This window comes from Helianthus annuus, chromosome 9 (genome assembly GCF_002127325.2).
Source record: "Helianthus annuus cultivar XRQ/B chromosome 9, HanXRQr2.0-SUNRISE, whole genome shotgun sequence".
NCBI classification, from domain to species: Eukaryota; Viridiplantae; Streptophyta; class Magnoliopsida; order Asterales; family Asteraceae; genus Helianthus; species Helianthus annuus.
In genome coordinates this window covers 25637816-25644743 of record NC_035441.2, presented here as the reverse complement: position 1 = coordinate 25644743, position 6928 = coordinate 25637816, and the positions used below count along the sequence as shown (strand labels likewise).

The window sequence follows — 6928 nt, the reverse complement described above, 5'->3', positions numbered from 1 at the left end:
TGACAGCCATATAACCATTCATTCATAGTTGTCTTTGTTGTCATTACTATGAATGAGCTTGAGGAAATATATCGGATATAAAAATTTCTAATTTTATACAATCTATAAAGAATCTTTTTCATGTAATCTATGGATTCCTATTATTTTAATCATTTTTAATTAGTATCTTAGGAGGATTATTGTTTTATTATTGATATTATTTGATTTTGTATTCCATACTTTTAGTTACATTATTGAAATCAATTATTTTATGATTTTTGAGTTTTAGGATCTAACTAGTATCATAATTCTTATACCTTATGAAAGGAAAACTTTCTTCCTGTAATCTATGGATTCCTATTATTGTAATCATTTTTAATTAGTATGTTAAGAGGATTATTGTTTCATTATTGATATTATTTAAATTTTTATTCCATACTTTTAATTACATTGTTGAAATCAATTATTTGTTGATTTTGAGTTTTAAAATCTAACATGTATCGTAATTCTTATACCTTATGAAAAAAAAACTTTCTTCCTGTAATCTATGGATTTCTATTATAGTAATCATTTTTAATTAGTATGTTGAGAGGATTTTTGTTTCATTATTGATATTATTTGATTTTGTATTCCATGTTTTTAATTACATTGTTGAAATCAGTTATTTTTTTATTTTGAGTTTTAGGCTCTAACAAGTATCGTAAATCTTATACCTTATGAAAAGAAAACTTTCTTCATGTAATCTATGGATTCGTATTATTGTAATCATTTTTAATTAGTATGTTAAGAGGATTATTGTTTCATTCCTGATATTATTTGATTTTGTATTCCATACTTATAATTTCATTGTTGAAATCAATTATTTGTTGAGTTATAGGATCTAACAAGTATCGTAATTCTTATACCTTTATGAAAAGAAAACTTACGATATATATATATATAGAGAGAGAGAGAGAAGCCAGTTAACGTACAATAGCTTTTAACGTACGACCAGTACGACAGATAATTACGCACGTTCATTTTAAAGTCACGCATGTTATAAACTCAAAAACCCAAATCACGCATGTTGAAAACAATAATCACGCATGTTGACAACATTAATCACACATGTTATAGAACATAATCACGCACGTTGTCGTACGCGATGTACGTTAAGCCTTAATGTATTTTACACTTTCTCTCTATATATATTTATACATAAAGCATTTCCGATATACAAAATGGTAAACTATCAACCAATTTTAAGATGACATATGAAGTGTCAAGGTAAAATGCATAACCTTTTGATATTTTCTTCTATTCATACCCCTCTCCCTTGATCAATGACATTTATGTTTAGTAAATCTATACTATATATTAGATTATTAATAAATAATAAAAAAATAAGCTTATGGATAATAAACTCATCACATTCATCAAGAACATATTTTTCAAAAATACATTCTATTGTATTTGTGTATTTGGACTAAAGAACTAGTCGATACGTGTAAAAAAATTTGAATTTGAATTGTTTTTGACAAAGTTCTCGTGTTTTTTTCATTCATTCTCACGGTTCTCACAATATTTAGCGTTATCATTTAAACATTCCCCCTATATATATACATATATATATATACACACACACACACACACCCTCCCAAAATAAAACCTAACCCCCACCCTGAAAACCTAAAAAAAACCTAAACCAAACCCCCACCCCCTAAAAACCTAAACCGCCCATCCCACCCAAGCTAAATACTAAGAACTAAACCCCAAACCTGATCACTCGCAAATCTATTCGTACAAAAGAGAATGTGCGTGAAATGATAAAATAGATCTCTAACAGGTGAGATTTATATATACTAAGTACAAAAGCTATGTTTGTAATTGGCTGAAATCATCCTGATAGTGAATCTAACATTCCTAACAGAAAAGATTTCACAAATGTTGTGTACAAATCAAACAATTGTTCTAACTATGCTAAACACTGTTAAAAAGCAAGTATTGTTACATTGGGAAACATCTGTTTAGGTTGCCCTCTTTTACTTTGATCCAAACATTTGTTTGGTTAGACAGATGTTTGGTCTTATTCATCAAACCTTTGCTTCAACAGACTTTAGGGCTTGAATAGATCTTGTTTTCATAAACAGTGGTTCAAAGGCTTCAAACAGATGTTAGGTGGTCTTCAATAGATGCTCTAATTTAGGTGTTCAACGTTCACTATCTTTGAGGAGAGAAACGCTTCATCATCTGTTTAGTTCTTGATCTCTTTGTCATGTTTTGGCTTTTGAATATTATCCATTCTTTTATAGGTCCAACACAAGCATATGGGTTCGTGGGTTGAGCCCTTTGAGCCATTTGTTTTTTATTTTATTTTCCTAATGTGTTTTTAATTCATAAATTAAATTGCCTTTGGGTATATATATGATAAATGTAAAACTTAAAAGAGAAAATGATATAAGTTTTTGTTATTAAAATGTATTTTTTTTATTTTATAATTAAAATGTAACTGTTTTATATATACTTGTATTTTTATAGTAAATATATAAATTTAGAGTATTGATTAAAATGAAATTGACAGTTCATTTTGTATTCTTGGGTTAGTATATTATGTCGTTTCAACAACAAATAACTGACGATCATACATATGTCAACAGTGTTAGGATGGCGGTTGGTGGGTTGGATTCTTCAACCCTAACCCAAAGCATATACGTATTTGTATCGTGTCGTGTCATACCCACTTAAATTGTATCTTTTCAGGTCGTGTTCGAGATGACTCATTTATATACATTTATAAATATTGTAATACCCTGTAAGGTGGTAACTATTTAAAAAAATTAATTACTTCGACTCTAGGTGTCCTTTTAATTGTTTTTGTTTTTTTTCATCTCTCATTCCCAATTACAAATTTTGATTTATATATTTAGCTTGAGATATATAGAGAAGTGAATGAATATATTAGAGAACGTACTGTCGGAAGTGAAGCGTTGATGTAAGTGTTCAAAAGAGAAAAACTTTCTTTTAACAAGGCATTCTATTCAAGGAAAATCAATTACATGAGGTGACATATCTTTAATGACGGGATAACTCTATAATAAGCCGCCTCAAGTGCATCACACTATATTTTCCAATTTAAACAATTTGAAGTCGACTTCATGCTATGAGTTTATTTTCACACTCATCCCATAAACATCTTCCAACATGTCATAAAATTCCTTTAGTTTTCAAATCTACACACCCTTGGCAAAGTTTTTAAAAACCTTTATCCGGTGACTAAGAAAATTATGGATGTCATTCTTTTTGTACATTTATCATCAATTTATAAAAGTTGATATCCATTAGGTGATATCAACAAAAAACAATAAATGATTAGTACTTTGTTGACGATGAAAATAAGTAATAGAGTTAACTTTCGTTTTGCTCCATATGGTTTCGTCACTTTAATGGTTTTGCCCCAATCATTTAAAAACAATCATTTTCCTCCTTAATGTTTCGATCTTGTCGTTAGTTTGCTCCCTGCCTCTAACTCCATCCATATTGTATGTTAACTGAAATAATATTTTTGTCGTTAGTTCATATCTACACATCCCCAAGATGATCTTAAAACGAAATTTCCGGGGTGGTTTCTTAATAAGGTATAAAACATATATAACACGCATTACTCTACATCGGATAGGTAATACATATATAACAAGCATTCTTACTCTATATTTGTTAGGTTCATTCGATGAAAACACAAAATTCTCCAGAATTCCACCCAGAGTTGTATGCCCTTTCAATTGGTGCGAAAATAAATGCTGAAACTTACGCTGGTTGCATAGTCAACGGTGTTAGGTTTATGACACTTGAACGTGATGCAAAACGCGCAACGCAAAACTCTGGGGTAGAAGTGGTCGGAGAGAACGGTGTGAAATTTTATGGCCAATTAGAAGAAATTATTGAGTTGAATTATACAAATGGTTATTCTACTGTCCTATTCCGGTGCAAGTGGTTTGATACTCGAAGGGGTGTAAAGTATGACAATAATATCACTAGTATAAGCACTGAACATGAATGGGACAAAGATGATCAACTCATATTTGCTTCGCAAGCCAAACAAGTGTTCTTCATCCAAGAACCGTCTCGAAACAAAAAAAATAAACCTAGATGGGTAGTCGAGAACATTAATCATCGAAAAATTTGGGATCGGCCATTAAATGATAACCGCGTCGAGCCGGTTAAAAATGCTGATGACGACTTAGAAGATATTGACGTTGTCCACAACAACTCTTCATCTGACTGTCCACTTGTCATCGACCTGACCCAATACTTTCAAATTGGGTCTTCTCATGTTACTTCAGGTGAGCCTGCAACTGAAGTTGGTCCCCCAACGACTACCGTCGATGAAGTGTTGGAGGTCGAGACTGATGTTGATGAGGACGATCCCGATTATGACATCGAGTTTGATTAAGAGAAAACTTGTTGTAATTTATATTAGTTAGTATTTGAAAAACACTTGTTGAAATATTTATCTGCATATTAGTTAAACTTGTTGTACTTTCTACTAATTTCTATTTGATACACTTGTTTTAACATTTGTAACTTTTTAGGAAATATGTTTTCTTTGTGGTTTGTATTTGTTTACTTGATGGCGGACGTGATGCCCCGAGGACATGGGGGAGATGGAGCTGGGGATCCACCAAATCCGGATCCTTTTAGGAGAGGGACGCATGAGATTGACGGTAAGTTATCAATTATTATTTAGTACTTTTATTACATTTATTATAAATGATGTCACTAATTATATTTAATTTTATTTTAATTGCAGCGGTTCCCCCAAGGAAAGTTAGGGGTAAAGCCAAAAATCAAAAGCTTCGCCGGCTGGTCAAAGCGGGGGGGCGTGTCTCTCTTACATTCGATAGGGATGTAACGTTTACCCCTGTTGGTGAAACGAGCGACTTATTTGCACGCGAGGCGGGTTTATACATGTGGCGGACCATCCCTTTTGATAGAATAGGCTGGGATAAAGTTCCGACTCCTTATAAGGAGGCCGTGATGAACCACTTAAAGGTAAATAAGTTAGGCCATTTATTGGTGTTAAACGGCTGCAAAAACGCAGCCATTTGCAGCCGTTTAAAGTCGCGTTTACGCCTACAAACGCAACAACAAACGGGTGTAAAAACGCAGCCGTTTGCTGATGCGTTTGCAGCCGTAAACGCGCCGTTAAACGGCTGCAAACGCAGCAACAAACGGCTGTGTTTTTACACCCATTTGCTGCTGCGTTTGCAACCGTAAACGCTAGGTTAATGTTTTAACGTTTTTATATAATGTTTTAACAATTGTATTTAATTCCTAGGAGAGTTTCAATTTCGATGAAGTTGAACAGGATTTGGAGGCGCGCGACTTAAAAGGCGGCATTAGACAAGTGCTTATGAAGCGGTACTCCGACCGCAAGAACGACGCTAAGGGAGAATTTCGTGACAATGGAGGTTATGACGATCTCGAACGTGCAAGGGCACACCACCCCAAGGATATGCCTTATGAAAATTGGCTAAAAACAATTGATCACTTCTTGGACCCCAAATATATTGCAAGAAGTGAGGCAAATACAAGAGTCCGCCAACTTCAAAAATTCCCAAACCGTGGGGGTACATCATGATACAGTAGCACCGCCTACAAACATGTAATGTTTTATATGTGTGTGTTTGTATGTTTATGATTATTTAACGTCTCATCTAAGTTTTAATGTTAAATAGGGTTTGAAACGTCTTGATACGTACCGCAAAACTCACACGGATAAAGATGGGAATTTTGTTGACCCGGTAGCCGAGCAGAATTATGTAAGTATCTATCTATCTATATATATATATATATTTATATTTATATTTATATGAGTAAATTACAACCGGTGTCCTTTACGTTTGTACCATTTTAACTAAAGATATTACAGAGTCAAAGCTGTAAAAAATGGGTTTGAATTGCTGTTAAAAAGGGGGGGTTTGAATTGTTGTTAAATGCAGTTAAAAATGGGTCAATTTGTTGTCAAAATAATACTAGTTTAGCACTAAAGGACATAGGGTGTTAAAAACAAATAACATAAAGGACGGAGCCTGTAATATCTTTATTTTAAGGACACCGGTTGTAATATGGTAGAAACGTAAAGGAAACCAATTGTAATTTACTCTATTTGTATTTATATTTAATCATCTTCGTAAAATACAGCTTAATCTAGAACGCGAGATTATGGGCGCAGAAAGCAGCGGTTCTAACCAGCCGAATGAGGTTGCCGTGTTTCAAAACGTTTTGGGTGATCGACGAGGATGGTTCCGGGGGCTTGGGCCTAAACCTTCGAATAAGGCATCGAACACTTGTAATGCGACGACTCAAACCGCACAACCGTTTTCGGAGGTAAACTATACAATTTGACTTCAAAAATATAGTAAACCAACTATATGTTTTTGCTAATAATATTGGGTTTGATATGTGTTAATGTAGGAATACGTTTCGACTTTGTTCCAAAGTCCGGCGTTCATAAATCAACTCGAATCCTTTCTTGCGGCGAGGGGAAAGCAAGTCACACCCGACGATGAGTATGACGATGAGTATGACGATGACGACCTAACTTGAATTCTTTGTTGCGGTTATTTTGTACGGATATTAATCGACTTTTAGGATGTTACTTTTGGGATTTTTTAGGATGTTTATTGTATGTAAATGTTTTATGCGATTTTAGTACCTAAAGCATTATGTTACTTTTAGTCTGTTTGTGTTGCGTTAAATTTAGAAATTGGCAGGTTTGTTCGTAACAGGAAACGCTGCAAATGCAGCAAAAAAAAAAAAAAAATTGACTTTTAGCGGCGACACATGTCGCCGCTATTGAGTCTAAATCATTAGTGAAGACGGTTTAGCGACGATATATGTCGCCGCTAAAAGGTGACACCCATTAGCGGCGACAAGGTCATTAGCGACGACAGTGACCCCTTTAGCGGCC

At 33.8% G+C, this 6928-nt stretch overlaps 1 long non-coding RNA gene across 1 annotated transcript; it reads left to right on the top strand.

The window, feature by feature from the left end:
• The first annotated feature begins 4219 nt into the window (after positions 1-4219).
• Positions 4220-6695, top strand: LOC110863838. The gene is made up of 6 exons (XR_004866784.1): positions 4220-4679; positions 4766-5007; positions 5294-5620; positions 5694-5777; positions 6160-6345; positions 6433-6695. It is a non-coding gene; the product is annotated as an uncharacterized LOC110863838 (long non-coding RNA).
• Positions 6696-6928: the final 233 nt, after the last annotated feature.